The sequence below is a fragment of the Tinamus guttatus genome, unplaced genomic scaffold (assembly GCF_059628265.1).
Source record: "Tinamus guttatus ecotype Peru unplaced genomic scaffold, ASM5962826v1 Tinamus_guttatus_pri_ptg000498l, whole genome shotgun sequence".
Taxonomy (NCBI): Eukaryota; Metazoa; Chordata; class Aves; order Tinamiformes; family Tinamidae; genus Tinamus; species Tinamus guttatus.
Window position 1 is genome coordinate 144,257 of NW_028289032.1, and position 25,593 is coordinate 169,849.

Genomic DNA, 25,593 nt, shown 5'->3' on the forward strand with positions numbered 1-25,593 from the left:
TGTGATGGGACTATGTAGCATCTGATGAAAACACTTGAGGACTACAAACTGAAGCCTTACTGGTCATATGATCAGTATGTCATAGCCTTGTTATGTTTCTGTAGAGACATGCACACTCCATCATGTTACTCAGATGTTACATGTAACTACAAACAGAGGTATACTCTGGTTTATGATGGGCATGCTACTGGCATGTGACCTGACTTACATGAAGCCTCTAGTCACATGACCTAGGATTTGGATATATGCTCAACATCTGATGATGGGGGGGGGAATGGTTATATTTTTGGTTATGTGACACATGCTTGTCTACTGTTTATCTGGCCCATTTCTTGCCAATTGCTGAGGATCTCGGCAAGAGTGTAAAGAAGCAAGAGGCACTGAAAGCTTGACATCTGTAACAAAGGCAATTTCTGCTTAAAAAACAATAAAAACCTGACATGAAGGACCAATCTAAAGAACTCTCTGAACCACTGAGGTGCTGAGGTTCAAGTAGTGGCTAACCAAACTCATCTTGTAGAATACAGGCTGACTATCCATGTCTTATCACAGAGAGTAATAAAGACCCTGGCAGTTTTCCTTCAAAATCTGCTCTGACTTCATTAAGGTTTTATTTAAGAAGATGCAGTGACTGAGATGTCCTTAATTATGTTGCTTCATTTTGGGGTTAAAAAAAAAGGGATTAGCCAAATCAAAGCAAAGTTCAGGGTTACTGTCTTCTGGGAGAATACTGTTATTTCATCTGAAAATGCATTTGCCTCCAGTCTGGTTTCTTTTTTTCTGACAGTTTCATTTGGATTTTTGGGCTCTTTTTCTTCTCCAGTAAGACAAATTCTGGCCTTACAGTGGCAATCTCCTGATTTCTTCTCAAGAAAGGGGAGGAACTGGCTGTTTGATGATTCAAGCTTATTTATAGATGTAGCCTTCCTAGTGTTTCTCCTGTTGTTTCTTGTGAGGCCACTAAGGCTTGGATAATGACAGATTTGGCTTTCCAGTCATTCAGCAACAATGATTGATATTTCAGTTTCGAAATGTTCCTATTATAAACTTTACTGGGAGGAATTTGATTCTAATTCTCATGATCTCTGATCTGCTTTTTCTTTAATGGCTTTTCTTCTTGCAGATTCGATGGAAATACATGATAGTAGATGAAGGCCATCAAATGAAGAACCATCGCTGCAAACTGACTCAGGTCTTGAACACACACTATGTGGCCCCAAGGTGGATACTTTTGACTGGGACTCCGCTGCAAAACAAATTGCCTGAACTTTGGGCTCTTCTCAACTTCCTCCTCCCTGCCATTTTCAAGAGCTGCAGCACCTTTGAACAATGGTTCAATGCTCCATTTGCCATGACTGGAGAAAGGGTATGTAGATGGTTTATTTTAAGTTTGTTAGAAACAAGCCATTAGGATAGAAGCAAAATGGAGGCCATAATGCAGGAATAGTCTTTGAACTCTCCTTTATGCTCAAATAATTAGCATACTTAAAAGCCACCCTTTATTACATCTTTAAAAGTCTTCATTTAAGTGTCTTTTTACGGACTTTGAGTCAATTTAGTTGTAGCATACAACTAATTACTGCAAACATTTATAGTGAGAAATAATCTTTCACATAATCATACATTACATAATTCACTGAGTTGTCTTATTATGAGTTCTATACATTTTTGTAGATGGACTTAAATGAGGAAGAGACTATCCTGATCATCCGCCGTCTCCACAAAGTGCTCCGACCCTTCTTGTTGAGGAGATTGAAAAAAGAGGTTGAGCCTCAGCTGCCAGAAAAGGTTTGCAATAGGAAGGGTTTTTATACACTTTTTTTTGAGCACTATATAATGTTGCTTTTTGAGATGCATGCTATAGAAGGAGACTTATTAAGCATTTATTGTTGTTTTGATTTGTGTGTGTTTAACTCAGATTGTGCCACCCTTTCATGCATTGAGTAGAAACTTTTCTTGCTGAATTGTTTCACTAAAACTCCTGAAGGACTATGTGATATTCATAAAGTTAGCAGAATTTGACCCTGAATTAACTTTTCGGGACTCCTGAGTTGTATGAAGTGGTTTGTTTGACTTGTATATGTGTCTTTTAATCAGTCTGTCGATCTCAGAATGTAAAATTCAGCTTTGAAAAGCTGAAAAGACCACTATTTTTATTTCCAGGCAACTCAACCTACCCATACCCTTGTCCTCCTTTGTGATCCTGAGTCACTTTCCCCTTTCACCCTTTCCCTCAAAACACAATAGCTAAAAAACAAAACCAAAGGCAGTTTGGGGGGCATTTGGTACTTAAGCCTTATGGGTTAAAACCATAACAAAAAGCAAGTTGTTACAGGTGAGTTGTGAGGTTGTATTAGTATTGAGTAAATGAAGAATTCTTTATCTGTACAAATGCTCAGCGATAGCATTTAAGGAAAATACTTTTAATTAAAAATCTAAAAAAGTAGAATGTTATGAAGATTATTGCTGTTTTGACCTGTTCCTCCAAATGTCATATCCACGATAGCCTCCTATACAGCATTTATTTGAGCTTGAACCATATATCTGAAAAAATTGTCTGACTTTCTACCAGGAAAATCTCATTAGTGAAATTTTTATCACATTTAAAATTTCTGTCAATTAGAGCCACTCTATTTGATAGACCAATTAAGAGACATGGGAGAAAAAGGATTTATAAATTGCATACACACTGTTACTTAGTGGCGCACATTTCTTTTTATTTCTATCCCCCTGTTTAAACAAAAACTTCTCTGACTTGGACTGTCAGATTTTGTGACACAAGTCTGTTAGTGACAATTCCATCTGATCTGATAGGCCCCTGCTAAAGATGATCTTAAAAGGATATTCATATTTCTCCTACCTGTGAGCTCATCCTCCTGTCCTTCTGAAATGAAAGTAATGTATTGATTTTTTAGTCATAGAATCATATAGGTTGGAAATCTTCAGTACAAACCCCTGCTCAGAGCATGTTACTCAGGCCTTGGCCAGTTGAATTTTGAGTATCTCCAAGGCTAGATATCCCACAACCTCTCTGGGTTCCTATTCTAGTGTTTTACCACCCTCATGGGGAAAATTTTTCCTTATATCTAATCAAAATTTCCCACGTTGCAATTTGTGACCTTTGCCCCTTGTCCTTGTGCTACATGTTTCCAAGAAGATTCTGGGTCAGTCTTCTCTATACACTCCCATTAGGTAGTTGAAGAAAGGAACGAGGTCTCCCCCGAGTCTTCTTAAAGCTGAACAAGCCCGGTTCCCTCAGTCTCTCCTCATGTCATGTGCTCCAGTCTGACCATCTTGGCGACCCTCTGCTGAACTCACTTCAGTATGTCTGTCCTACAGTGGAGAGACCAAAGCTGGACACAGTACCCCAGATGTGGTCTCACTAGTGCTCAATAGAGGGCAAGGATCAACCACAAATTTGCTGAGAGTGTTTTCTCTTCCATCATCCAGGCCATTCATAAAGATATTAAACAGGATTGGCCAAAGTGTTGACCCATAAGGGATACCTGTGATAACCGATTGGCAGCTGGACATTGTACTACTGAGCACAACCCTTTGAGCCTGTCTGTCCAGCCAAATTTCCACCTACCTTATTGTTAACTTATCCAGTCCATATCTCACCAATTTGGCTATAAGGATACTATGAGAGATTGTGCCAAAGCCCTTGCTAAAATCAAGGTAATCAACATCCACTGCTCTCCCCTTGTCCACACAGCCAGTCATCTCATTGCAGAAAGCTATCAGGTTGGTCAGGCATGCCAATGCCCTTAGAAATCTGCAATCATGCCCTTAGAAGCTGTGTGTCTTGTAGTAACCATAAATCCCACAGATTATCTTTTGAAATATTCATTGCTATACTTGCAAGTGGATTGCATCTTGGTTGAATTAAAGGGTCTGTTAGGATAAAGATCAAAGATGCATAGCTTTTGTTTTGTTTTTTAGGAGGGCAAGGATCTGGAATTAAAAACTTACTGAGATGATTATATCTTGGTAAAATGTTACACTGTGTTTTTAATTGTATTTTTACACTAGGTTGAGCATGTAATCAAATGTGACATGTTGTCTCTTCAGAAGATACTATACCGCCACATGCAAGCCAAGGGAATTCTTCTCACAGATGGTTTGAGAAAGATAAGAAGGTACAAATGGGAAAGGAACATTATGATTACATTATGATCATGTGTGAACTACATGACTTCTTTTTATTTAATAAGTAGGTTCTTACCTCAGATATTTCTGAGGAAAGAAATCTCAATTAGACACGGTTGTGTTTTAAAATACAATAGTTTGTGCTCTCTATTCATAAGATAAAATATTGCCTTGTATCCACTATAGATAAGATGCATTTCTGAGAAATGTTTAAAAAATCAGTTTTTCCCTTGGCTAAGTGTAAAAAATTGTGACTAATTGGGATTGTGGTAGCACTGGCTAGGACAGGATATTCATCTTTTCTCCCCTAGCCATTAGTTAAGCACAAACTTTGTTTTGGCCAGCTAGGATATGTATACCTGTGTTCATACATACAAATTACATTTGTTCATGCAAAAAGATGTTAAAAGAAAAATAATATGCAAAGTAATGCAGTCATATATTAGAATATATATCTTAGGACTTTTGTATCTGTTCAAGTTATTGTAGAGAAGACGAGTTACCATGCATCAGCTTGTCTGTAAATAAAAATTTTACATCACAATAGATGTGAGATAGGTTGGATTTATCATGGGATTCCTTGGAGTAAGATCATGTAGACACTTACCACAGAGCAGGTGGCATATAGCATCTTGTATGCGTGCCAGTCCCCTACTTTGACTCCATTATGTGCATTTTCATGAGATAATATGATCACATACTGTTTTTCCACCTGCCTCCTGCAGATTTCATTGTCACAGTGGATTATATTTGTTATTCAATATTTTATTTTGTTTTAACCTCTTGGTGTGGTTTGATGTGTTGTTTACTGTTGACTATTCAAACCCTGCTCTAAAGACAAAGTTAGTAGTTAGTTCTGAGTAGTTTTCCAACATTGATTTACTAGCTTTTGTTGTATTTTTAATGTAAAATTGTAGCTCCCATTTTTAAGCCTTAGAAAATTTCATTTGTTGCATTTCCATCCAAGGTAGGGATGATTGGGAGTTTAGAAGCACTGTGCAGTCCTCAGGTTTGAGATACCTGAATAACTGATAGCGGTTGCCTTTTACAATGCAGCATTTGATGTGGTTGAGTGTTTAATAAATTTTTGCTGAAAGAAGAGCAACAACAGTCTTCAATTTGCTCTGAGTTATAGAGAGAGAGTACTTAAATGGATGTTGCTCATCTTCCCCTATTCCTCATCTGACTGTGACCCCTTTTGTCAAAACCACTTTGACTGGGCCATGTCACAGTCTATTTTCTTCCTCATCTCAACATCTTCTCCTGGTTCAGTTCTCTATGCATAACTAGGCCCAGTTTCTTGGCACAGCCATTCCTGTTGACCTTTCTCTGACTCAAGATTTGTGTGCAGCCACCTTACTGAATAGGGGCCAGCCATTTCCATGCCCCCATTCCATGTTCTCAATCCATCTCAGCAGGTTTATGTGCACCTCAGCATTGTCTATCCTGTTCCTTGTAACTTCCCCCAATTTCATTTTGCATCCCAGCTTTCTGCTTATCTCCTTATTTGGTCTCTCCTCAGCTCAGAATCTTCTCTCTCCTTTTTCCTTCCTTGTTCCTCTGCCTAGCTCTTTGCCTTAACCAGTTCCAATTGCCTCTACTGTCCTCTAGCTTTCTAGTCTCTTTGGCCAAAACATCCCAATCTCAATTTCCTCATACTCATAGGTCCTTTTTTCCTATCCTCCCACCCACTCCCCACTCCAGCTTTTTATCTTTTCTGTAGACATTTAATCAGGATCACTTATCCATGCTTCTTGGTGCCAGCAGAAGGAGGTGGTAATCACTGAGAACTCTTGGCTTTGAAGATTCAATAACTACAGTTTTAGGAAAACCCCTGTTTGTCATTCTGCAGCTCTAGCCTGTAATCTGCTTAGACTTGAGAGAATTCATTAAACTGCAAAACTCTAGTAAACATCTCTTAAACAAATGCAAACTGCAATTTGGAGCAAATTGGAATAGACTTTCAAAGGAACAACAATAGACTTTGACATGTGGACTACTCTCAATCAAATGTCAATTCCCTGCTCTAAAACTTATGATTGGGAGAACTTTCCATAAATTAATTTACCAGAATATAAAATGATCAAATTATGTACTTTTCCCTAGTCTCACTCTTAGAAATGTCTGAATTGCTTTGGTTGAGATGTTTTTAAATAAATCCACCTAAGTCACATAGCGAGCTTGGAAATTGTACCAACTCTGATAACAGTTTCACAAAGTTACAGCAAATCAAATAAGACCTTAAAGTGAGAAGTGTTAGGCAATCTTAATATGAGATGATACCACATGTATTCACCAATGTTAATTTCATTGGAGCCATCAGAGCTTAGTTGAGCACCTGACAATATTTTTCTCTGTTTTCAAGTCGTTTGCTTGTTTATGTCTGAATTAACTACTGTCTGAAATTAATCCTGCTTCTAAAGAGGATTCACTATAGAGTAGGACTTGAGATTGTGCTGTGTTAGATATCGAGATGCAGCGTGGTTACATTGACATTTTAGCTGCCTAGAACCATGATTTACTTTGACTGGAAAGAGAATCAAATATATCCAGTTAACAGCCAAGAGAAGGATTTGTAAAAGTAAAAAGTACTTGGCTGGTATCATACCCTGCTTGAAAGGTTCAGGCACAACAGAACTGACATGGCTTTGTAAATAAGCAATATAAATAAGAAATAAGCAATAAGTAGCACAATAGATGCACTACCTCCCAATATGACCACTATAGATAGATATTACTTGCAAGTCTTCAATCTCTTTTTCTTTTTGGATCATGCTTATGATAGATGAATTTGAACAGAAAGATAACTGCACCTTATTTCACAGCTTCTGGTATTTTTATTTCATGGTGAAATGGTGTTCCACTTGGAGGTAGAAGTATTTTTATGTCTTCTTTTGAAATTGAGCTTCAAAAGTTTCGTTAACAAGCTAGGAAATATGTTTCATCATTTGATTTGTCTTGTTTGTTTCCTTAGGGAAAAGGTGGGGCAAAAACTCTTATGAACACAATCATGCAATTGAGAAAGATATGCAATCACCCATATATGTTTCAACATATTGAGGTAAGACTATTATGTTTAATTTGGGATGTCTTTTTAATTTAGGTGGCTAACAGTCAAAAACTGCTATTGAAACATATATGTGTGGGAGAGAATATCTCTGCCAACATCGTTTGTGCTGGAAAGAAGTCATTTGAGAAACACTGATTCTGTTCCTCTGTATAAGTGAAGAAACGGAGCAGTCATCAGATTTTTATCTGTAATCTTAAGTTCACTTTTGCAACATTTGTTCTTTTTGAGGCATTATGTTTAAAAAATATAGGCTTTTTGAGTTTAAGATATTCCGGACCAGCTTTCTACTATCTGTGCTTGAAATAAACCTTAATTGTGAAGTAGACATAGCAGTTTAAAATACCATATAGTAGCACCTTTTTTAACTAGCAGAGTGATAATCTTTTAGTTTACCTATCAAAAATTGCCCCCTCCATAGTCCTCATTTTTTAGCAAAGATTTACTAAAATGTACAGCATTCATTTCTCATTACTGAGCTAAAACATAAATGTACTAATAAACAATAAAATATTGTCATAAATAACAAAAATGTAGCTACAATTTACAAATAAATGAACAAGTATCTCCTGTCTTGTAGTATCACTGTGGTTTTTATTTTTTACTTACTTATGTGTTGATTCATTAAATTCAGTAATTTGCAAATGGGTCTCCCAGTAATCAGTGCAAACAGAAATTAGGTTCTATTGTATTTGTAATCTGGTAGAAAACATACCGAGGGAAATTATTCCTTCAAACCATGTGTTTTAAATAGTAGCAGTAGCAGTACTGAGCTGAGTATTTGTGACATAATGCAGATTCCAAGGGTATGAGCATAATGGGACCCAAACCCCATTCATATAATTTCCTGATATAGGGATGCATAATTTTGGCCACTGTATAGACTGTGTCTAATAATCTGATTATTGTTTATAATTCTGCAGGAGTCCTTTGCTGAACATTTAGGCTACACAAATGGTGTCATCAATGGGTAAATCTTTATCTTTTTCATATAAGTTACAATAAAATGCTATATCACATCTTATTTCCTAAAGCTATATGTTCTTAAAAACTAATCAGTTTCTAAGATAAATCAAATCAGATGTAGAAATAACATGCTTTATAAGGAGCCTCGCCAGATTAAAGGTATTCCCATAGTCCTCCAGTCTAAAGCATTCCTTCTTATTTCAAGGGATGTTTCCTCTATAAAATGACAGTTTAAAGTTACTTTTATAGCTGGATGGAAATTAGGATCTTCTGGACTCCAGTCTTCTCCTTTACTCATTCAGTAGGGCTTCATCATTATTACTGTCAAAGCATGACAGTTTTTCTTTGTTTTAAAGTATTCTTGTGCTTTGAAGAGAAACATTCAGTTAAATCAGACTAGTTAAGAACACTTTGAAGATGTATTACTATAATTTTCATTGACATCAGGATAGCAATTTGGATATAGGATCTTTCTTTCACAAAACTTCCAGTCCTTGGACAACTATTGAAATGTTAGAAATGATTTCTGGTACTACAGAAAGCTTTTTTTTTCTGTTGTAGCAAGTCTTTTTTTCTTTTTTCTTTCCCATTTCATAAAGACGAATGACAGTGGCCACATGCAAGACACTTGTTTTTAAATACCAATTTACTGATAACTGTATACTAGTACTTGCTAAATTACAGATAACCCTAATACCTTTGCCCAACTGTAATAGCATGAAACATTATCAAAACTTCCTTACAGAGATTCCTGGTTTCTTCATATCTGTGGTTTATTATTCTTTACAGCGCCATCTTCCAGATTTTATTTATCTCATCTTTCTTTTATTCTCTTTCACATCAGGAAAACATTAGCAAACTTTCTCTAACAATGCATTTACATTCCTGGAGACCTGTAGCTAGTGGTATCCCCCAGGGGTCAGTACTGGGTCCAGTCTTGCTCAACTTACTGACCTGGATGAAGGGACTGAGTGCACCCTCAGCAAGTTTGCAGATGATACAAAACTGGGAGGAGTGACTGAGACGCCAGAGGGCTGCGCTGCCTTCCAGAGGGACCTGGACAGGCTGGAGAGTTGGGCAGAGAGGAATCTCATGAAGTTCAAGAAAGGCAAGTATAGGGTCCTGCACCTGGGGAGGAATAACCAACCCCATGCAGTATAGATAGGGGCTAAAAATCAGCTTTTCAGAAAAGGACCTGGGGGTCCTGGTGGACAACAAGTTGAACATGGGCCAAGAAGGACACCAGTATCCTGGGTTCTATTAGTCAGAGAGTTGCCAGCAGGTCAAGGGAGGTGATCCTCCCCCTCTACTCAGGCCTGGTGAGGACACACCTGGAGTGCTATGTCCAGTTCTGGGCTCCCCAGTACAAGAGGGACATGGAGCTACTGCAGCAAATTCAGCAAAGGACTACTAAGATGATTAAGAGACTGGAGCATCTTTCCTGCTGAGAGAGCTGGGACTGTTCAGCCCGGAGAAGAGAAGGCTGAGAGCGGATCTTATCAATGTGTCTAAATTCCTGATTGGGGGACGGGGGCGGGGGCGGGTAAAGAAGGCAAAGACAGACTGTTCTCAGCGCCTCCCAATTGCAGGATGAGATAATGCCTCATTCTCCATCTACTCTAGCCATTTTAAGGATCACTTCTTAGAGCCTGCACATGACAGTAGCCTCATTTAAAAGTTATAGAAGATATTTCAGGGTTAATGGAATGTTCTGATATTTTTCTGATTCTGAACAAGAAGGAAGTGGGTTTTTTTTTCCTATTCTGAATCCAAGTGCATGTATCATTCTAAATTATTTATAATGACACAACTCCATCTCTCCAAGCTGTGAAATGTTGCAGTTTGAAAGCCGTAGTGGTAGTGGTGGTGGGGGGGGGGGGCGGGGGGGGAAGGAGATAGCAAATCAGTATCGGATTCACAAACAGTCTGTGGACCGTAGGTCCGATCGCCTCCCCCCAAACAAGTAGTCGAGTTCACAAACAGTATGATTTATTCAAATGCAACGTTTACAAAGCAGGTTTCGGATGTCAGTACAGGAAATTCTCTACTACAGCGTAGGGTTTTTAGCTAGCTCTGATGTACAAATGTGCAATCATTACTCACCCCAGAAGATGGCTCTCAGTCCCAAGTCTCCTCAGGCGGCGTTCCAGTCCAAGGGGAGGAAAGGGGGATCAGCTCGTCAACTGACCCAGGAGTTACAATGGATTCTTCCCTCCTTCTCTTCATCCTTAGTTCACCTTTTATACTTTTCTTTCATTCAGGTAGAGCTTGAGTGACCGGAGTCATACTTAATATTGTTATTGATTGGTGAAAAAGCCTCTTGCTTTCATTTAAAGGTACAGTCAATCGAAAATCTAGAGCTCATGCTCGGTGAGGAGTGGTCATACCTCGGAGGCGGGTAACTTTTGGGATGGAGGTGTGTGTTGGCATTATAATGAGCTTATAATGAGCAAAGTTCCAGCAAAGTTCATCTGAAAGGGGTGATTTGCCACCTTTGCTGGCTCAGCACCGGACATATTATCGTATATCTCCCATTAGACAGCTACTGTGCGGCTTATCAGTGGCCCAGCACAGGGAGTGCAACAGAGTTTGGCTGTGGTGTCTTCACTCCGCTCCATCCTCCGTTACTCCCCTTTGCAGCTGCGAGGAGGGCAGATTGTGCTGCCTAGGGAACTGTGGAGGAGCATAGTCCGTGCGTACCAACCATCCTGGAAGTGGCAACTGTGTATCACCCCAAGCAAGCTTTTGTAACGCCAAAGCTTCTGTTAGGCCCTAGTTTTCCTCTCAGTTCCTGCTTTCAAACAATTCTTCCACACAAGCTCAGGACTGTTTACAGATCTGTCTGTAGAATTCATACCTTAGGAATCTTCCCAAACCAAAGAAGATATTTCAGATTCTCAGTGGAATCTAGCTGGTACCAAGATGCCCTACCCAGGGACTTTCCCTACTATTAGAAAGTTCTCAGAGTAACATGATGTAATGGCATGGTATTTAGGAGAAGAGGTGACTACACATATCCAGATAAATTGCTGATCAGGGCAAACAAAGCACAGCAGGCAGGCCCTCTGATATATTTCACCTCCCCAGCAGTTTTTCGTCAGTGTGGACTTCAGATTCAGAGGGACCTGAAGGAGAATCCTGATTGTTTTGTCCTCTGTGCTCTTTTATAGGAGGACAAAGTGGCACAGGACCTATACCTGAACCAAAAGATGCTTTCAGAAGTGTTATATGAAGCTTTTATGCTCCTCTGTCTCAGGAGAATAGGAGAAGATGATTATCATATTTCATGTCAATATACTGAATAATAAATCCTGTCTTCATGCAGACAAACTGATGTCTTCCTTTCCTTTTTTTTTATATATATATATAAAAGAAACAGAGATACTATCTGAAATTTATTGTAGAGACTCTTTAGGGATTTCAGTAGGGATTTTCATTTCTCCCACTCTCTTCCTCTTCTATTCTTCAGTTTTATTTGCCATCTTTATTCCAAATTAAGGATATATTAATTTCCCATTGCTTAGCTTGAAAAAATAAATTTAAATTTGTCTTCAGCACTTTTGTACAAGTGACTAGAAATGGTTTCAGCCTAACTCTGAGGAAGGGATATAGGAGGTTGTGTGAACCCTTACATTCCTATGTCAACAATGCTTTTTCATTTCTTTACTAGTATACCAGACCATCTGTCTCTCAAATATTTTGGCCTTTTGTGTGGTCAGATATGTAGATATAGCAATATGGCTTTGTGCTTGACATAAGCTGACTTGGCCAAACTTAGGCTTAGGGCCTGGCGCTCGGAAGATCTCATGATGTTACGGAAAGCAAAGGGTTAACAGAAATTAAGGCTAGTCAGCTGTCTTACTTTGAAGAATCAGTACATAGCCATATAAGGTAACATTGTTGCTAATTGGTGGCAGAGCAAGCTTCCGCGTTCGCAAGGAGTATAACTGTAGTGAGCAGTAAACAATAAATGGCATTCCAACCATATTGGTGCTACGCGGTTTGTCCCCTAGCGGGGTAGGATGGCCCCGGAGAGCCTGACCTCTGGGTGAACACGTTTGTTGCTGGAGCCCGGAGACGGCTACGAGCTGAGACCAGAGACAGCCGCCGGCAACAGGTGGTGACCCTGACGTGATCCCGGAGGCGGAGGAGGATGCTGCAGGCAGCATGGAGACCACGGTGAAGGTGATGAAGAGCCTAGGCAAAGAATTTAAGACTTGTATCAAGTCGGTTGCCATAAGAGGGTGCCTGGATACTTTAATCAGGCGGGGAGTGACTGGCTCCCACATACAGATATTTAAGGAGAAGAATTGGGATAAAATTAAAGCAGAACTAACGCAACGGGCTATGGCTGGAAAGGCGGAAGAGCTAGTCGTATTCGGGAAGATTCTAGCTATCCTAGAGCTTGCCAGGGAGGACCGGGAGGGCTGGCGTGCAGCGCGAGCATTTCTGGGTCCTAACTCCCACGGGCAGTCTGGGAACCCTGATCCTTTTGCTGTCCTGTCTGAGATGGACGACGAAAAGACCGAGGAGGCAGCGGAAGGGTCGGTCGCTGCCTTTCCCACCAAAAGGGCCCTCGGTGGGGAGGAGGAGCGCCATGAGTGAGAGCTGCGTAATTCGCCGCCTATGTATCCGTGGGAAGAACTACAGGAGTTGGGAAAGAGAAAGGATTGTAAATCACAGGGAAAGTCTAGGGAGGATCAAGAAAAACGGATTCAGGAGTTGTTGTTGGACTGGCTACCTGGACAAATTCTTCCGAAACTCGCAGAGGAGCAAGAGGAGCAGGGAGGGGCAAAAATGCCATTAGAAAAACCCTTACCTGCTGCGCCGCCTCCAGCCACAACATCCTGAGCCCTGGGGGAGTTGCAAGATAAAGAGAAAAATAAGTGGATCTGGCGTCCTACAGCGCCAGCCATAGAAGAAGACTCCTCAGAGGAGGAGGGAGTTGAGGAGGGAGGCGCAACTGAGCCTAGTGCTCAGAAAAATCCCGATTGGGGGGAGGAATGGGCAAGGAAGTTGCAGCAGCTGCTAACAGAAGCAGAACAAATAATCCAGGATCAGAAAAAACAAGTGAAAAACCAAAGGCTGGCCCTGGAAGATCTTGGGAAAACAACGAAAGGAACGCTTAATGAAATAGATCTCCCGCTCACAAATTGGCACCTCATAGCTAAAGAATGTGCCCTTGATGGTATTCACTTACAACATAATGTGTTTCCAGTACAAACCATTCAGGGGGGAGGGGTTCAATGGGAACCTTTAGATTCAAAAATGGTGCAGGCACTGCTTTTAGTGTCGTCAGAACTAAAGGCCCCATCATTTACGATGGTGAAGCAGGGATTGCAGGAGTCCTACGGAAATTTTGTGAATAGGCTCGTGCAATCCCTGGAGCAAGCTACTGATGAACAGACCCTCTGCAAGCTTTTGATCTGGTGCAAAGAGAATGGGTTCAAAGCCAAGCCCCACCTAGTATTCAAATCCGATGTAAAAGCCAAAAGGAAAGTGGTTGTTGGAGCCACGTCCGCCTTTGCAGGCACTTCAGGACCGGGACTTCCACGCCACCGAAAACCGCTGGTGTTTGGAGATCCATCGTCAACCCCCCTGCCCGTGCCTGCCTCTGTGCCTGCACCTGTGGCGCCTGCACCCTCTGTGCCCCCACTTCCGGACCCCCCCCCCGTTGCACCTGAAGAACGGCCCAGCTGTGTCCAGAACTTGTTAGATCACCTTGAAGAAAAAAGGAGAAAGGGGGGCTGGGGAAGACAAGGCGAATGAGATCAAGGAGACTTATGTTGCTGAGGGCTTGACAACAGCCAGGAGGGAGGTGCAGAGGAATTTGATCTGTCTTTTAAAAGTGGAGGTTGAAGAACTGTAATGCTTTAAGTGAGGACAGAAACCATTATTAGGGCTATTATTTCTATTATTTGCTATGTTCATCTCTATTATGTGTTGTATCCTTTGTATATTGATGCTGACACGAGGTATGGTTGAAAGCTGGAAATTTGTATGATCTGTAGAGTCATAAAACTATTGTGCGAAATAGAATCCAAGACCCTGAGAAAGAAGATGTTTGCCTGCCCAGGCTGAGCGATAAGGAGCGCGGAGGCGGCTGCTCAGCCAGGCTCACAGCCGACCTCCTCTGAAAGCAGCTGAAGGCGGCTGCTCGACCGGGCTTGTGGCCAACTTAATTGCAAACATCCTCTAAATTAGTTTGAAGGTCAAACACCCGAGAGGGAGGGAGATGAGAAAGGCAGGACCCTCAGACTGACGGCTGGGACCACTTACTGGTATGCGCACCTGCACGACCAGGAGGGAAGGTTATGTGACTGAAGGCGGAGTTTGTCCGCCCCCCGGTCTGCCTGCTGGAATGTACTGGCCCTACGTGGAAGGATGCACCGGGCATAAACAAGACAGTGCAGAGAGAGCGGGGTGAGACTCCTAACACTGAGACCCACGTTGTCTCTGCGGGGACGCCCGCCGAGTTAGGAGCCTGTCAGCAACCCTCTAATCTGCCAACTGGAGAGAATGTTCAGTCTCAGTATCCTGCCGACAACCAGTGGAATTCACTAGTGGAGTGCACAGCTACTTGAGATCGTGCCACTGGATGGAAATTGTGTTTGTGCTGTTTGTGTCTGTGGTCTTTAGATCTTTATTGTGTAATATATATCAGCAGAGAGGGCTGACTAAGCACAACAAGAAAGTGCAGAATTTGAAAGTGGGAAAGCCAGGAATAACTCAGACTGCGGCACCCCCCCACACCTCCCCCACCGATGGAGGACTGGGAGCCGTACTCTGACTTGTATCCTTGGAAAGAGAGGAAACCAAATTGAAGCTATGCAAACATAAATAGAAATGGAAATAGAGAACCTTCCAAAATGATTGGGACATCTTAATAATTGATTTAAAAGATTGTTTTTTCACCATACCGTTGCATCCTGAGGACCATGACATAGTGGAACATATGAACCAAACGCTGAAACGCCAGCTAAAAAAATGAAAAAAATTGGCAAGAGCAGTATATGTTTAAAATTTTTGAGATTACTAGTCCCTCTGATGGTCAAACACAGCGCTGGGCTAAGGGGAGCCCTGACAGAAGTAAAATTAGGCCCATGTAAGTTGATGCTGAGAGACTGGAACACAGGAAAATAGACCGGACCTTTGGATTTGATAACCTGGGGAAAAGAGTATGCTTGTGTTGTTACAGATACTGGAACCAGATGGGTGCCAGCGAAATGGGTGAGACCTTGGCTGGAAGCAGACTCGCATACATCAGACGTAGCAGGCAAGCAGCGGTACCCTAGCTGTGGAAAGTGTGAGTGTGCAGAAGAACAACATGGGAGGAAGAAGTGTTACTGTTATTATTAGCTGTATATTGTGGCTTTTAGGAAGTAATGTTGCGTTTAACGCTATTATAGAAGCTGATGCTACTTTTAACGCTAATAGATATGTTATGCTTCTTAGGCATATTGTTAATTATACCCAAATCAAGAGTTGTTGGCTTTGTGGGACAGCAGATCAATTTGATGCACTCATGTTAGGTATTCCTCTAAGCAACTGGACAGGCCTGAATCCATATAGCCTACTCAATACATCATATCAGTGTAAAAAAGGGGAAATTGTGGGAGCATATCTAAGTAACGGAGACTTCCCGATAGAAGACAGATACAATGAGCCGGACTAATACCAAGGCGAAAAGATCGTGGGAAAGTCACCAGCTGCAAGAACACAAAAGTAGGAGAGGAAGAACCTGTGAACAAGCTTATTAGTGCAGGATAGAGACTGTGTGCGGGCCAATCATGTAAACGTGTGCCCCGATATCCAGGAACAATGCATCCATCGCCTAGGACAGCTCATCTCCACCCGGTGGGCAGGACGGCGATGCTCTGAGCTTCCGATACGCCTCATGGTCGTCTCCAACCCAATCTCGGTGTTTGCCCTCATCATGCAGTGGAAAAAGAAAAAAGGGGGAGAAGACAATCATCACTACACTCATCGCTTTATCATTCTGGAATGGGTATTTTTAGCAATGCAACCAAAAAAGAGTGTTCAAACTCGAATGGAAGTGCTCGGTGAAGCAATCAAAAAGGCATTAGAGATGTGGCAAATGGATGTCACACATGTACCTGAATTTGGATGCCTCAAGTATGTCCACGTGTCCATAGACACCTACTCTAAGTTTGTGTGGGCCATGGTGCAGACCGGCGAAAGGGCCCTACATGTCTGCAGGCATCTAACCACATGTTTTGCGGTCATGGGCTTGCCCGAGCACATTAAAACAGATAACGGCCCTTGCTTTCGATCTAGACAAACACAAGCATGGGCGGAAAAGTGGGGCATCCGATTGAAACACGGAATTCCTTACAATAGTCAGGGACAGGCTATTGTTGAACGCGCGCATCGCACTCTTAAACAGCAGTTAACTCGGCTTGGGGAGGGGGGAGGATATACAGGTGGCATACCTCAGAAAGAACAGCAAAAACTTTTAAGTTGAGCCCTTTATGTGATAAATCACCATTGCCGTGGGGAAGAATCAGTAACACCTATAAGCGCTCATTTCGGACAAGGAGAAATAAAAAGATAAAAGACCACTGCCAAAGGTGCGGGTAAGGTTTCCTGGAAATGCAGAATGGGAAGATGGTTGGGAGTTGAGGTTGTTAGGAAGGGGATATGCAGCTGTGCAGTTGAATGATCAAATAGAATGGGTTCCAGCATGATGTATTAAACCGGGACTAACAAAACAGCAGAACAATCTATCTCAAACAGGTGCGCGCTGGAGTGATGATAACCTTCCTTCTAATAATGATCAAGATGACTGACGGAGGGTCCTGAAAAGATCCAAGACTGTACAACCGTCACTATGTGCAACAACAGAATGTCTGGGCTATTTCCTCATCTGTGCTAACTGAGCTTGGAATGGGGACCCCACCAAACCAATTGGAGGGCCATGCACAGTTGGACAGGTCAGTATGGCTATGCCTTGGGTTCACCCAAATGCAACACAGCGGGTGAGGACCCGACGAGAAGCAGGTGGTGCAGTATTGACAGAACAGTACGACGACACCGTAAAACTATGGAATTGGTGGGAGGCTTTCTTTACGTCTCTTTTTGTACCAGGAGCAGCAGCTGCGCACACACAAGAAACCTCAACACTCTGGCCTGTTGGGCAGTAAAGCAGGCTAATGCAACCAGCCTGGTTCTTTCTGAGCTCGCGCTTGACCTCTCACAAGTTCAGCATGCTGTACTACAAAATAGAGCAGCAATAGACTTCTTATTGGCGCATGGGCATGGATGTGAAGACTTTGAAGGAATGTGCTGCATGGACCTCAGCGATCACTCTAAGGCAATACATCAGCAAATTCAACACTTGATGGATCACACCAAAAAGATACAGGAGGATCTGGGGTTTGTGGTCTGGATGGACTCACGGACCTTTTCGGACTAGGGGGATAGCTAAAATCTATAGTTAAGACAGGAATCATGCTCTGTATTATCATAATAGTAGGCGCTGTGATGCTTAGCTGTGCTTTACACTGTATAAGACAATTAATAACCGTCCACATATTACAATTTCTGTTAATTCCGCAACGCAAGAAGCAGACACTGAATAAACGCTTGCATGGGGAGGGGGAAATGTGGTCGGATATATAGATATAGCAATATGGCTTCGTGCTTGACATAAGCTGACTTGGCCTGACTTAGGCTTAGGGCCTGGCGCTCGGAAGATCTCGCGATGTTACGGAAAGCAAAGGGTTAACAGAAATTAAGGCGAGTCAGCTGTCTTACTCTGAAGAATCAGTACATAGCCATATAAGGTAACATTGTTGCTAATTGGTGGCAGAGCAAGCTTCCGCGTTCGCAAGGAGTATAACTGTAGTGAGCAGTAAACAATAAACGGCACTCCAACCATATTTGTGTTACGTGGTTTGTCCCCTAGCGGGGTAGGATGGCCCCGGAGAGCCCGACCTCTGGGTGAGCACGTTACGTTGCCAAGAGCTGAGACTGGAGACTGCACGGCTGGAGACAGCGAACGGCAACACTTTTGCATAGCACTTTATATACCCCAGAAGTTCTTGTATCTTGTGGACTAAATATGCAGTTCCTAATGATTAATTATATTTTAAGGCTACAGATTCAAAGGAGAGTCATGTGCAATTTGATTTTCTAAACCATATGGTTGCAATGTTGATTTAGCCACCTTGGTTATTCTCTTATTCCCTTTCTGATTTATGGCTTACTGACTACTCAAGCCTGTTTTGCAACACATATTAATATCATGGAAGAGAGAAGAGTAGTAATCAGAGTGACTAAAGATAGTTCAAGATAGATATGTGTATACAAACAAGTATTGTTGCCATTCAACAATGTCCATTGTCAAACTTTTCCCATTGTTTCCATGTATAAACTAGTCCAATCTGGACTCTTTTGCTTTCACATGTACAGTAGTGAGTAGAAAAGTAATCGATTCTAACATATACTTGATGAATATGACTTGTGGCTCCAGTAGATGCTGATTAAAAGCAGATTCTCTGGGTTAACATCTAAACGGATGAAATGCTTATATACTTCAAAAGTAATGTTTGTTTTGAGAAATGAAACAATGTTGGGCTCATAAAGGAAGATATTTGATGTGGTTGAGAATCCACAGGATGCTTACATTTGGGGGGGAAAAGCCTCAATAAAGAAATGCATAGAAACAATTAATGTGTGTTTTTTTTTGATTATCATCATATACAGTTCTAAAGAGAGAAAAGTGCTATGTTTTTCCTTGAGTAAAGGAATCTATCCTTTATCAGGATATGACATAATCATAATTAAAATGCATGATTATAAACTCTTCTAAAAGCAGGCTTGTCATGTCATTTACCATGTTTTTTCTCTTAAACAGAGTTGAACTTTATCGGGCCTCAGGGAAGTTTGAACTACTTGATCGTATTTTACCTAAGTTGCGATCCACTAACCATTGTGTGCTTCTTTTCTGTCAAATGACATCACTCATGACCATTATGGAGGATTATTTTGCATTTTGAAATTTCCTTTACTTATATCTTAATGGTAAGCTGAATGGAAATAAAGCATGAAACTAAGTTGGGAGGGTTCAGCAGTTTGACTCTGTATTAGAAAACCTTCCTCCTCTGTACTATATGTGTATGGATATCTGAATAAAAATATCAAGCTTCTGTCTGCCTTCAGCTACAGGCAGATGTAAAAAGAGAAAACAAGCAGATAAGTATAAACTGATTGTTAAAGTACATGAAATTCATCCTGTTACCAATGTGCACTGTGCTTAGTTGTTGCTTAGGGCTTTTGTCATGGAACGAGTGGTGGTGGGACATCCGTCACAGTTTTGTGTAGGTCTTTTACCATGGTTGAATTCTCTGCCTTCTCTCCTTTCCTCGTTTTACACCATTGTCCTTAGAAGATGATATTTTCAGAATTTTCGTTTTCAGAATTTTCATTCCCTTGATGTTAATCTTGATTTTTAAGGCCAACAGTGAAATTTTAGTTGATCTGTGTTTATGTACGCATATGTTGTTTTAAGTATTTAAATTCTGTGAGTGCACAAAAGGCCTTAATCAAAAATGATTTTGTATGCATGTAGCATCTATTGAAACCTGTCATTCATAAAATGTTGACTAATAGATGGTTGCATCTTTTTTTTTAAGTCTTCTTCTGAAATGTCAAATGTACTTAAAATAAATGTTTAGGAGCCCTCCTCCCAGGTGCTATAGACAGTTGTTCAAAGCATCCATAGTTAGTGTTTCTTCCTATATTATGGAAATTATAGCTGAGATGTCAAAGAACAAGTGAGCTAAAATTTCCCTTCCCTTTAACAACTGACATTGCTTTTAATTTATTTCAGAAGATCTTTGTCGTAGGGCTTCTTTTTATTTATTTCTTCTCAGGTACAACAAAATCAGAGGATTGAGCTGCCCTGCTGAAGAAGTTTAATGAACCTGGGTCACAGTACTTCATCTTTTTGCTGAGTACAAGGGCAAGTGGTCTGGGCTTGAACCTCCAGGCTGCTGACACTGTTATAATCTTTGATAGTGATTGGAATCCTCACCAGGTTATTTTTTATTTAATTATCTTCATGTAATATGGAAAGACTTGTTTGTAATTGTTTAGGCTTCGTTTTTTAATTTGGGAAGATTGACAGTGAAATGAAGGTATATCATAAAATTCTGCTTTGAGAAGAATTTGTAAGGCAAAGTGCTACAATCCAATAGTGTTTTGTTTTAAACCAGTAAAGATATATTCTATGTATATAATTTTCTGATTTTTCTGATTTTGTTTTTTTGGTAATGGAATCCTAAAAGTTAGAGTCTTGTAGTTTGCATTTTCTGCTTCATTGGTATAACTTTGCTCGCTCTTTAATCATAAGTGATTAATAAATAGTCCTCCATTCAAAGTTAAAAGTCCATACAGCAGATGAAATCATTTCTAAGATTACTAATTCATTTAAGAGTCTCAGAAATATTGATTTACTTTAGATACACAGGTTTATATCTGGACTTTATGTATCCAGCTATATTATTGCCCCTGTTCTTGTACCTCAAATAGAAGGTTGCTTTACTTCAGGATTCCTTTCTGTCATGAAAGACCATGAACTCTGAGTAGCAGAGAACTACATACTTGGTCATTTACTTCACATGCTTGCAAGAAGTTTGATCTACTGCATTTCTACTGTACAGAGCATGCACATGTTTTTTTCCCCTTCAGTTTGCCTGCCTGGGTCTGATGAGCTCCCAAGAAAGAGGGTAATCAGGAATGAGCTAGATGAATTGTGGTAGGCTGTAGCTTGAGCACTTCTTTTTGTTGTGCTAATAAAAAATTAACATTACAGTGTTCTTTAAGCAGGCAGTCATCTGTGTTGCACAGTTACATTATACATCACTCTCTGTATTCTTTGCCTAATAGAACTTGCAGACCCAAGACCGAGCTCATCGAATTGGTCAGCAGAATGAGTCCTGCGACTATGCACTGTGAACAGTGTGGAGGAGAAGATACTTGCTGTTGCAAAGTATAAACTAAATGTAGATCAAAAAGTTATTCAGGCTGGAATGTTTGATCAGAAATCTTCAAGTCATGAATGGAGAGCTTTTCTACAGGAGCATGAGGAAGAAAATGAGGTAAGGCAGTTAAAAGTAATCAAAGAGAAGATGTTTCAATTGGTGCTTGGGAAGCAGCTATATAACTGGTAGACAGGAGTGCAGCTTGGGACTGCTTGAGCCTGTGTAACGATGGTGTCAATGTGCCTTCCACAGAGCAGTTTCTTGCACAGGCTGGACCTTGACATCAGAGTCCTTGATCCAGAGAGAGCCCTGGAGGGAGGCTGCAGCTGCCCAGGTCTGGGAATGCTGAGGGTGGCCTCACCTGTGGGAGGTGTGCTCTGGTTGAGGTACTGAGCTGCCAGGTGAAGGTGCTATGGTTAGAGGGGAGCATGCTTGGTAGCATGGGAGATGATGACCAGGAGATGGACAGTGTCTTCACAGAGGCCCTAACAGAGGCAAGAGCCTGAGCCACATGATGCAAGGAAGGTGGGATATTTAGAGGATGTGCTCAGAGGAGCATAAAGCACTGAGCGACCTGGTCTGACCTCATAGGTGACCCTATTTTGAGCAGGAGGTTGGACTAGAGACCTCCTGAGGTATCTTCCAACCTGAATTATCCTGAGCAGTAGATGGAGATTCCCATGACAGGGAAGATTTGAAGCTTGTGACTTCTGGCAACAGAAGGAAGGCTCCTTCTCTGCCTGCAGACCTGCAATTACAAAACAGGTATAGCACCCTTGGGAACAAGCGAGGAGAAACAAGCTGTCAAAGGAGGCATCAAAGAAGTAAAGTGAGTCTATACCAAATGTCTATTCAGCACTGGTGAGATTGCAACTAGAACACTGCTTCCAGTTCTGAGCTTCCCAATACAAGACAGACATGGTTATACTGGAGCAAGTCCATCAAAGGGTCACTAAGATATTTAAGGGGTTGGAACATCTGACATAGGAGGAGAGGCTGAGAGAGCTGGGACCATTTAACCAGGACAAGAGAATGATAAGGGGGGTCTTATCCATATTTCTTAATACCTGATGGGAGGGAGTAAGAAGACGGAGCCAGACTCTTCTCAGTGGTACCCAGTGACAGGATGAGAGGTAGTGGGCACAAATTGAAATACAAGAAAATCCATTTAAACATAAGAAAAAAACTTTTTTTTTTTTTTTTTTTGCTGTGAGGGTATTTTAACACTGGACCAGTTTTCCCAGAAAGGTTGTGGAGTCTCCATCTTTGTAGATATTCAAAACCCAACTAGACATGGCCCTGAGCAACCTGCTCTAGTTGACCTTGCTTTGATCAGGGGGGTTGGACTAGACCATCTCCAGAGGTCCCTTGCAACCTCAATGATTTCTTGATTCTTTGAAGGAGTCTAATTCTCATGTCACCTCCAGAAAACATGCCAAGTGCTTTATTGGGCAGAGAGTGGATGTCAGGAACTTCTCCATGATTTTATGCACAACAGTACCACTGTCTGATGGCCCTTCTGATGAATCACCTCCTCTGAGGTGCTATGTAAAATGGGAATTTCTTACTTGTGAAAAAAGAATTATAACATTTCCCTACTTAATAAGAATATTTTGATCATTAGTCTTTATAGAATGCTTTAAAAGTGCTAAATGACAATAATTGCTATCATTCTGAACATTGCTTTCAGAGCAGTGGCAGTAATTCAATGCTACAGAGTTGGAAGAAATTGAAGGTAGAAAGGAATCATAAGCAAATAAGGAAAATAAATTTCTTTAATATAAGAAAACATCTCTATGGTTGGTCAGTACTCAAAGATATGAATACGAAATGATTAAAAAAGCAAGGACTTTTCAGCCCTAAGCAACCTGCTCTAGTTGACCCTGCATTGAGCAGGGGGTGTTGGACCAGATGGTCTCCAGATGTCCCTTCCAACCCCAATAATTCTAATTTTTAAATTTTTTTTCTTTTAAATGTTTTATGTCTCTGAATGTATCAATAATTTCTCTGTCCAGACATTCTGCAGTTGTGTGATATTAGGATTAAAACAATGAAAATACAGATCAGTTTCCAGCCTCCTGGGATTAATAGCTTGGCATGCAAATATAAGCAGTTTGTGTAAATGTGTATTACAGAGTGTTAGAACTCAGTGGACTTTTTATGAATTACTTTGAAAAAGAATAAAATGTGTAGTAGTTGCTTTAGGGTATAATCAAAATTCAAACATTGTCATGTGAAAAATGCTGTCCATAAATATGTTTTAATGGAGTGAATAGTTCATAGTTGAAAGCACTGTGTAATGGGAGGGTCAAAACAATTCACTGTCTTAACTTCATTAAGAGAACAGTATTTTTGCATGTATAACACACCTGTCAGCTTAACCAGAAAAACTAAGTGTCAGATCCTGATATCATTTCTGTGGCTTAATGAGTTGACATAGGTTACTGAGAAGTTTTATCGTTTGTAATTTAAGCAAAACCTTTGAGAATATCTGCCATTTTTTCATATTAAAAGAAATTCCTTCAGCAATCATTAAATCTATTGTATTAAAAGCAGTTAAACCTGAAATGACAAAAAGCTTATCTGTTTTTTATATTCTCCATGATGCAATCTTTATTTATGCTATTACATCGTATATTCATACAATTCTTTTCAGTCTGACATAAATTAAAAGCCTTGTTGCTGCTCCCAATCTTTGAGTTACAAACATGCCCATTTATCTATAGGATGGGAAACACTCTGCAAATTCATTCTAGGAATGCTCCTAAAGAGGGTACTGAAGACGTTATCAGTTAAAACCTAGCTTAATATGTGGTATGTTGCATCAGTACTATTTCCTGTACACTTTTCACAATTTTCATTTGATCTTTTTCACTAGACTATACTCAAATTACACATGCTTTATCTTCAATCTCTGCAAATTTCTGGGATTAGAGAAAAATATGATAAAATTGAACAAAAAATAGGCTCTAATATATTACTGAGTAATTAAAATGACAGTAAATCATTGATGGTAAGTGATAGTAAATGCACACACATTGAGAGGAAGAGAGAGAGAGATACAAAGATTTTAGACTTGCATTCTTTTGCAGCTTTTCAGGGGCAGTTTTTAATAGTTTATTTAAGGAAGCTATTTATGCATGTGATTTTTTTCATTGTTTGGGGGACGAGAGTTAACTCTCAAATTTCTTCTATTTCCCTCCACTTCTTGTGTTCATTTCTTCCTCCATACACCCACAAAATATATAATACATTCAAAAAGAAAAAGTTTTTTCTTTGGGAACTGAACTAAAGTTTGTGACTTTGATTTACCTGTCCTATTGTCAGATTTAAAATGTCATGGACTTTCAAAATAATTGCTGTATTTGGAGAGAGGAACTGAGTGTTATGGAGCCCAATCGTGTTAAAAATAGGCACCATAACTCTTCAACATTTATGTTTTTAGTTGAATATTAGAGTTTTAATTTATTTTGCCAACTAATGTTTTTGTTTTTATGAATTCACTCTTTTTGTCAAAAGACAGAGTTTAAAATCTCACTTTGTGAGTACACGGTGGTCTACAGAAATAGGTACTAGGAAAACTTTATTTTAGGATTTTTTTCCAGGATTGTTTTCCTTCCTTCTGTTTTGACAGCAAAGACCTCATAGTGTAGAATGGTATTTCTGGGGGAGTTCCATATGGTATCAGGAGGGAAATATGTATGTTTTAACAGAAAAACAAGTGGATAAGTAGCTGTACTTGTGACCCAGGAAAACCACAGACCAAAATATCCTGATTGCATGTTTCCTCATTTCCTCATTCTTCATGTTTAAAAGTGGTAACAATTGTCTCTTTGATTAAGTCTATTTTGTGTTACCTCTGAATCATTGAACAATCAGGCACTTTCAAAATTTTAGTTTCACTTAGAGCATTTCACACAGTTTACACAGTTTAAACATTGGTCTATATTTTTCTAATGGCTTTTTCTATTTAAAAAGGAAGAAGATGAAGTTCCTGATGATGAGACTCTGAATCAGATGATTGCTCGTCGTGAAGAGGAATTTGATCTCTTCATGGTAAGGGCATTACAATAAGTAGTATATCTTCTCTAGTCTTTTTAAAGCTTTTGTTTTGATAAAAGGCTAGAGAAGATCTACTACTACTAATGTTGGATTATTGTTGGTAGGGAAAGGCTTAATTTGCTCACGTTGTTCATCTGGGAAAAGGAAAGAATCTAAACAGAGGAAACCATCTTCACATAGCAAACAAAAGGCAGAAAACCCTGCTGAAAGTTACAGTGTCACGTGGTTGCTTTTTTGGGGTTAGAAAGGTTCTTTGACAAAGATATTGAGGTGAACCTACAGAGCAAAAAAATTGTTCAGAAAGAGGATGTTTTAAGAATGGTCTTTGTTCCCCCTGACTTG

The 25,593-nt window shown here is 40.4% G+C and overlaps 2 long non-coding RNA genes across 3 annotated transcripts in view; both read left to right on the forward strand.

The window, feature by feature from the left end:
• Nucleotides 1-1,124: 1,124 nt before the first annotated feature.
• LOC148592854 (uncharacterized) lies at nt 1,125-4,123 on the forward strand. The gene is made up of 3 exons (XR_015913877.1): nt 1,125-1,366; nt 1,675-1,788; nt 4,033-4,123. It is a non-coding gene; the product is annotated as an uncharacterized LOC148592854 (long non-coding RNA).
• A 2,998-nt stretch (nt 4,124-7,121) lies between these two features.
• LOC148592855 (uncharacterized) overlaps nt 7,122-25,593 on the forward strand; it is a 64,719-nt gene continuing 46,247 nt past the window's right edge. The window contains exons 1-6 of one of the 2 annotated variants that reach the window (XR_015913876.1): nt 7,122-7,210; nt 19,064-19,228; nt 20,080-20,243; nt 21,095-21,306; nt 25,168-25,245; nt 25,396-25,463. This is a non-coding gene — a long non-coding RNA (uncharacterized LOC148592855). Of the gene's footprint in view, nt 7,211-8,139; nt 8,187-19,061; nt 19,229-20,079; nt 20,244-21,094; nt 21,307-25,167; nt 25,246-25,395; nt 25,464-25,593 lie in introns of those variants that run through there. The other variant, XR_015913875.1, reaches the window with a different exon arrangement.